General features: G+C 41.1%; 1 long non-coding RNA gene across 1 annotated transcript; it reads left to right on the forward strand.

The window, feature by feature from the left end:
* Window positions 1–1,569: 1,569 nt before the first annotated feature.
* Window positions 1,570–2,601, forward strand: LOC104801933. The gene is made up of 3 exons (XR_769954.1): window positions 1,570–1,925; window positions 2,013–2,156; window positions 2,229–2,601. It is a non-coding gene; the product is annotated as an uncharacterized LOC104801933 (long non-coding RNA).
* Window positions 2,602–6,851: the final 4,250 nt, after the last annotated feature.

The following is a 6,851-nucleotide window of genomic DNA, read 5'->3' on the forward strand; positions in this document are numbered from 1 at the left end:
ATGTAAAATAGATCAAAATGCAATCACAAAAGAAGAAAATAAAATATCACTAAAACGGCTATTTTTGTAATCTTGTTGATTGCCTTCAATCTTGTCAAGAATTATTTTCTTCCATATTCTCTTGATTTGCAACGTGGATAATATCTTCTTAGTCTTCATTTGCATCATATATTCCAACATATAGGTCCCAAACATTAGGAAAATAATCCATATGTTACATGTACCAAGTCACCTAAATCGTATAGAAACAAATCCGACTGTTTAGATTATGAACAAATTCCATGCTTATAAATTCCAAACATTTGAAAACGAGAATCGTACCAACAATATCAAAGCTATTGATATTGTCTTTTGGAATGGCATCTCATGTCTTCATGGTTGGTCGGACGACCATTTTGATGTTGTTTCTTGTAACCATGGCGTTGATAAGCACAACCTCCTTCGCAGAATTGGATGAGGTTGAGATACAAAGGTACTTGAAGCGAGTCAACAAACCCGCTGTTAAATCCATAAAGGTACGTAAGAGCACATGCAATATAAGCTATAAGATTTTCTTTGTGATATGGTTATCCTCTTTCTACGACTTCGGCTGGATTTTTGTAAAAAAACCTCTCTTTTGATTTAAGGGATAGATTTACCTACCAAAAAAAAAAAGATTTTCTTCTTTCTTATTGGTATTGTAACTTGAGTTTTGAGATGATTATTATTAATGATTTTTTTTTTGTTATGGCATATTTTTGCTTCAACTTTTTCATATTTGTGTTAAATAGAGTCCAATAGAGTCCCGATGGAGATATAATAGATTGTGTTGATATGTACAAACAACCGGCTTTTGATCATCCTTTGATGAAGAACCACACAATTCGGGTATGGGAGAAGTTGTTTCTTTGACTAATATTTTCTATTGGTACCATTGATTTGATTTTTTTTTTCACACCATTTTCTTGTGTTTTTTTTTTCATGGAACGATGTCAATTAGCTGGACCCGAGCTTTCTCCCAAAAAATCAATCCATTAACACCGATGGAAAACTTCAGCCCCTAACTCAACTGTGGCATAGGAACGGAAAATGTCCAGGAAACACAGTTCCGATAAAAAGAACAACAAGAGAAGATCTCTTGCGGTGGGGTTCCATCAAAACATACGGAAAAAAGGATCCAAGTTATGGCATCTATAATCGTCGCAACCGCCTAAACGAAAATTCATATGTGCATGAGGTATATATTCACACGGTAGACGTAGAGTTGTATCTAACTTTGAGCTGTCATTTAAAATCTATTCTAATTCCATCGTTCCTTTTTTTTCCTTGCATGTTGCATTAGTACGCCGTAATCCAATCGCAGAATGTTGGAAAATATCTTGGGGCCGAAGCCAATATCAATCTATGGAAACCACATGTCGCACACGTGGAGGAATTCAGTGTGGCCCAGATGTGGCTTGCAGCCACTAATCAGAGTCTAGAGGATCAGAACACGATCGAAGTGGGCTGGGAGGTGCCTTGTTTCTGATAACTTTTCACAAATTAAATATTCTCACTTTATTACACATCAAATACCAAACACATAAAACACACATTTACGTAGGACCCACACAAACTACTCTCTACGAGCAGGATCACAGAAGTTTTCTTCACTCTACAATAATTTATTTGTCTATTAATACATGCTCTTTATAGAGCCTTTTGATAACTGACGCAAACCCGATGAAAAAACCATAACACTTATCTATTAAAAACTGTAATAAAAAATGAACTTGATCCATAGTTCCAACAGTTTCATCCTCTATATACTATCTTTTGTTTTCCCTTGGATCTAAGTGGGTTGGCAGGTGAACTTTGATGCTGTTTTTTTTTCTCCTTGCACTTGTTGATAGGCGTATCCAAAACTGTATGGCGATGATACCCCCAGGCTCTTTGTTTTCTGGACTGTAAGTCACCCCCTGCCGGTCTAATATTTTGTCGTACTTTTTCTATGTTGGAGCTAAGCTAACAAGCCATTTCTCATCGCCAAACAGTCTCAGAATTACCAAAATGGATGCCGCAACCTCCTATGTGAAGGCTTTGTTCAAAAATCTGGCACTAACGCGGTTGGAGCAGCCTTGGAAAAATTCTCGACTTACAATGGCCAAAAGATAGATATCCACGTAACTGTAAGGAAGGTAAGAAAGATGGAGATCCGAATTCTCTTGCCTAAATAAAAGAGCATGGCATTTATGTAATGGTTTTGGTAGGATCCCTTTTTCGGAGATTGGTGGTTGATAATCAACGGAGTATCTATCGGGTATTGGCCGAGGTCGCTCTTCACATCTATGCAGGACTTCGCGGATCGCGTGAGCTTTGGTGGGGAGATCGTGAATGCACAGATCGGAGGCGAGCAGCACACAGAAACCACTATGGGGAGTGGCCACTTTTCCTGGGAAGGGTTCGGCAAGGCGTGCTCCATGGATCAAATCTACGTGTACAATGAGCGGGGCACAAAGGCATGGCCCCATGTTACTGATATCTCGACCACAAATACACATTGTTACGATTTATCACTCGGGACCAACGACTTGGGAACTTATATCTACTTTGGGGGACCCGGTAGAAACGTTAATTGCCCCTAAATGTTAACGTACGCGACGTTGTGAAATTACTCTTTCTGATTAAGATAAAATTGTTGACACTTTATGTTCGTGAGAACTAAATAGTCAGTTTTATAGTTAGAGATTTATTTATTTGTTTTTTTAAAATATAGTTATTTTATTATTAGATATGTTGGATAAAAAAGTATGATTTTTTTAGCCGACATCCTATGCTTAAACTTCTAATGCAACTATGTTATATATTCTAGTATCAATGGAGATCAATCGATTGTTGAGAATGCCTTGACTGAAACTTCTGCTGAAATTAGAGGGTTAATAAGGGTAGAAAAGTAATTGTATAGGGAGAGTTTGTTGGAGTCTGTTAACTCTGCATCGTATAAGCAGAGGATCTTCTTCTTCCTCCTGTAATTTTCTTTTCTTTACTGTTCTTTAAGTTCTGGGTTTGGGGAGAGTTTCTAGGTTGTGGGGTATATTGGTGTCTTTAGTTACAACAAAGAATAGGATTGATCGAACCCAGGTTAGATATCTCCCTAAAAACCCCGTTCCCGAAGTCTTTCCCATAGGATGGATAGTCTCTTGGAAAGAACATTGCAGGAATAAGTGAAGAAAGTACATATTCTAACACTGCGCTATCACTAGATCGCCAATGAAAATCATTCGATGACATGAATGTGGCGAAATTCGACAGTTCGAATCTAAGTTGTGGGACAAGTGTCATGACCACTAGAGAAAAGCAAAAAGCACTTGCCAACTTCAATGTCCTAGGAACTCGACATGATACTTCTCCAGGCTTAATCTCTTCAAAAAATGAAGAAAAGAAACAAAATGATAAAGAAGAAAAAAAAGGAGAGATGAAAGAATAAATGAAGAGACAACATACCTTAGGGAGAAAAACGGTAAATAGGTTTAGGAGAGTACTTAGGGGTAGTGATTACTCTTATGGTAGACTTTGGATGACATAGAAACCCCATGATTTGGAAAGTTAGTTAACAAGAGAGGATAGCTAGAGTAGTCTAGATTCGTATTCTCATGAGCTAAGCAATGGATATACAACTGATTTGAAAGTCATCAAAGACAAATCTCTAACTCACCGTCCTTCACAGACTTCTTGTTTCATTGATTCTATGCTCGAGGACGAGCAAAGATTTAAGTGTGGGGGGATTCGATGACGCGGATTTTATCTAGATTTTATACGAATATGTCTTTGGTTTCCAGATGGTTTGTGACAGCCCAGGATACTGTAGGAGGGCGGGGAGTGATCGTCGGTGCGAGAGGCATGGACAAGGGGCGGCTCCTGCAAGCTTCTGGGTACGGGATTACACAATCTAAGATAACTTAAAGGAATTAATTGAGCTACTCATATCAACAAGATGCATCTACTGTTGGGATTTTAGGCTACAGATTCCTAGCATGCGATCATATCGATCTAGGGTTTGGTTTACTAGGTTTCATGCAGCGGAAGGATAATCTAAACCTAGTCAAACGTCACACGCAACCAAAATCATCCGTAAAACCCCGACAGATCGTGTATATCACCGTAGGAATCGAATACTTACCTCTTTCCTGAAGATCTGAAAGTAGCGATCGATCCAGGGCCTGTTTTAATCACCAAGAGCTGAAAGTACAGCTCCTCTACACGTATCCACACCGACGGGAAGGATTCCAAACACTTTTGGAACTGATCTGCTAGGATCTGTGAAGTATATGAAGTGGGATCTAATCCCGGGAGCTAGAACTATGAAAGAAACGATTTCTTCTGAGTTTTTGCTCTGTTTTAGGGTTCCTTTCGTCTGTCTTAGGTTAAGGACGGCGTCCAATACCCTTTTTATAAGATAGGAACCCTAATCCTTGTGAAAAGAGACTTTTTCCGAGTATTGACTCGGTCCGAGTCAGAACTCTGACTCGGTCGAGTCAGAACGAATCAGCCCAAGCCCATTGTCAACTCTTGACTCGGCCCATTTAGTATTGACTCGGTCCGAGTCAAAACTTTGACTCGACCGAGTCAAAACATCAGCCAAGCCCAAAACACTTTCTGGGCTTCGACCCGCATGGAACTGACTCGGTCCGAGTCAAGTACTGACTCGGTCCGAGTCAGAAGGCTGAAAACGTCCCGACACTCTGATTTGATCCGAAAACGATTTTTCCGACCAAATCCAAGTCTTCCTTCCCGAAACTTCACATATAAGTCCATCCCTAAGGGTGTGTGACCCTGTAGGCCCATTCGCAGTGGCAGCAGCCTCGAGAACCATTCCCGATCTACAAGTCATGGTTAGCCTCTAGCAAGACGCCATGACCACCCACGTTGAATTGAGTCAGAGGTGATCTAACCAAGGCAATAACAGCTCGAGTTCTGATCCTTTATCTCACGATATCATATGTTGAACAAGGGCATGGTTTGAGCAACCCTTCAAGTTCAACCGCTTTCTCGTCTTGGCAAATCAACTAATAAAATAGATGCAACTTCATCTATAGCGTGGCCACGCATTTTCATAGTCCGACTTCCACGAGAGGGCCCAGCGATATCTCTCCTATTGAGGAGGTGATAAGTCCCATATTGCATGTCTATTATCTCCATATGATTCGTGAACGTATCTGATCAACGCCGTTATAATCATCCGGTTAAAGACGACGTTTAACGCAGTCAAGACACGCCACTCCTCACATCAGATACTCTAGACATCTCAGGTATGAGGATCCATAAACGAACCGCTGTATGAGATTCAAGTCATGACTCTGTCCATGTGACAATCTCATGCGGGTCAACCAGTCACTCGTTCACAACGAGTACCCATGATTGTGAAATGCATCCAATGCATCGATCACACCTCATGCTAGTCTTAATTCATCATTGTTCCCACAATGATAACTGACCAGGGTGTTTAGAATCATTCTATAATGATTCAAGGATACCGAAATATAACAAACATGCCAATCATATAACGGGAAGAGTAATGCATTCATAAACTAATGAATCAATATAAAGTCAAATGTCATATCACGGATCATCCTAGAGCATTACAACCAACAATCTCCCACTATGCTCTATGATCTATCCTACAAGCATCTAATCCCCATACCCCTAACATGACCATCATGTTTTGACGAAGTGAGAGGCTTCGTCATCGGGTCGGCAATATTATCATCTGTCGACACTCTGCTTATCTTCACGTCTCCTCTGTCGATAATTTCTCTGATCAAGTGAAATCGCCTGAGTATGTGCTTGGATCTCTGGTGTGACCGGGGTTCCTTAGCTTGCGCAATCGCACCATTGTTGTCACAATACAACTCAATGGGATCTGCAATGCTAGGAATGACGCCCAGGTCTCCCACGAATTTCCTGATCCAAACAGCTTCCTTAGCTGCATCCGATGCTGCTATGTACTCGGCTTCTGTAGTCGAATCTGCAACGGTTGGCTGTTTGGAACTCTTCCAACTGATAGCCCCACCGTTCAGGCAGAAAACATAACCTGACTGCGATCTGAAGTCATCTCTGTCGGTTTGGAAACTAGCATCGGTATAACCACTTATAGCGAGCTCGTCTTCCAATCCGCCATACACCAAGAACAAATCCTTAGTCCTTCTCAAGTACTTAAGGATGTTCTTGACCGCAATCCAGTGAGCCTCACCTGGTGTAGACTGATATCTACTAGTCATACTCAATGCATATGATACATCCGGACAAGTACACAACATGGCGTACATGATGGATCCAATTGCCGAGGCATATGGAATCCTACTCATGCGCTCTTGCTCATCCTGTGTCTTTGGACACTGAGTCTTGCTAAGAGCAACGTCATGTCCCATTGGCAAGGCACCCCTCTTGGAGTCTTGCATCTTGAACCGATTCAAGACCTTGTCAATGTATGTACTCTGACTTAGACCAAGAAGCCTTCTCGATCTATCTCTATAGATCTTGATTCCTAGAATATAGGCGGCTTCTCCTAAGTCCTTCATCGAAAAAACTGATCCTAGCCAGGATTTTACTCCTTGCAAGGTAGGAATGTCATTTCCGATGAGCAATATATCATCCACATAAAGTACAAAGAAGACCACTGCGCTCCCACTGACCTTCTTGTAAACACATGACTCATCTTCGTTTTGCAGGAAGCCAAACATTTTGACTGCCTCGTCAGATCGAAGATTCCAGCTCCTCGAAGCCTGCTTCAATCCATAAATGGATCTCTGAAGCTTGCACACCTTCCTCGGACTCTTAGGATCAACAAAACCCTCGGGTTGTGTCATGTACACATCCTCGAGCAAATTCCCGTT

Source organism: Tarenaya hassleriana, unplaced genomic scaffold (assembly GCF_000463585.1).
Source record: "Tarenaya hassleriana unplaced genomic scaffold, ASM46358v1 Cleome10, whole genome shotgun sequence".
Lineage (NCBI taxonomy): Eukaryota > Viridiplantae > Streptophyta > Magnoliopsida > Brassicales > Cleomaceae > Tarenaya > Tarenaya hassleriana.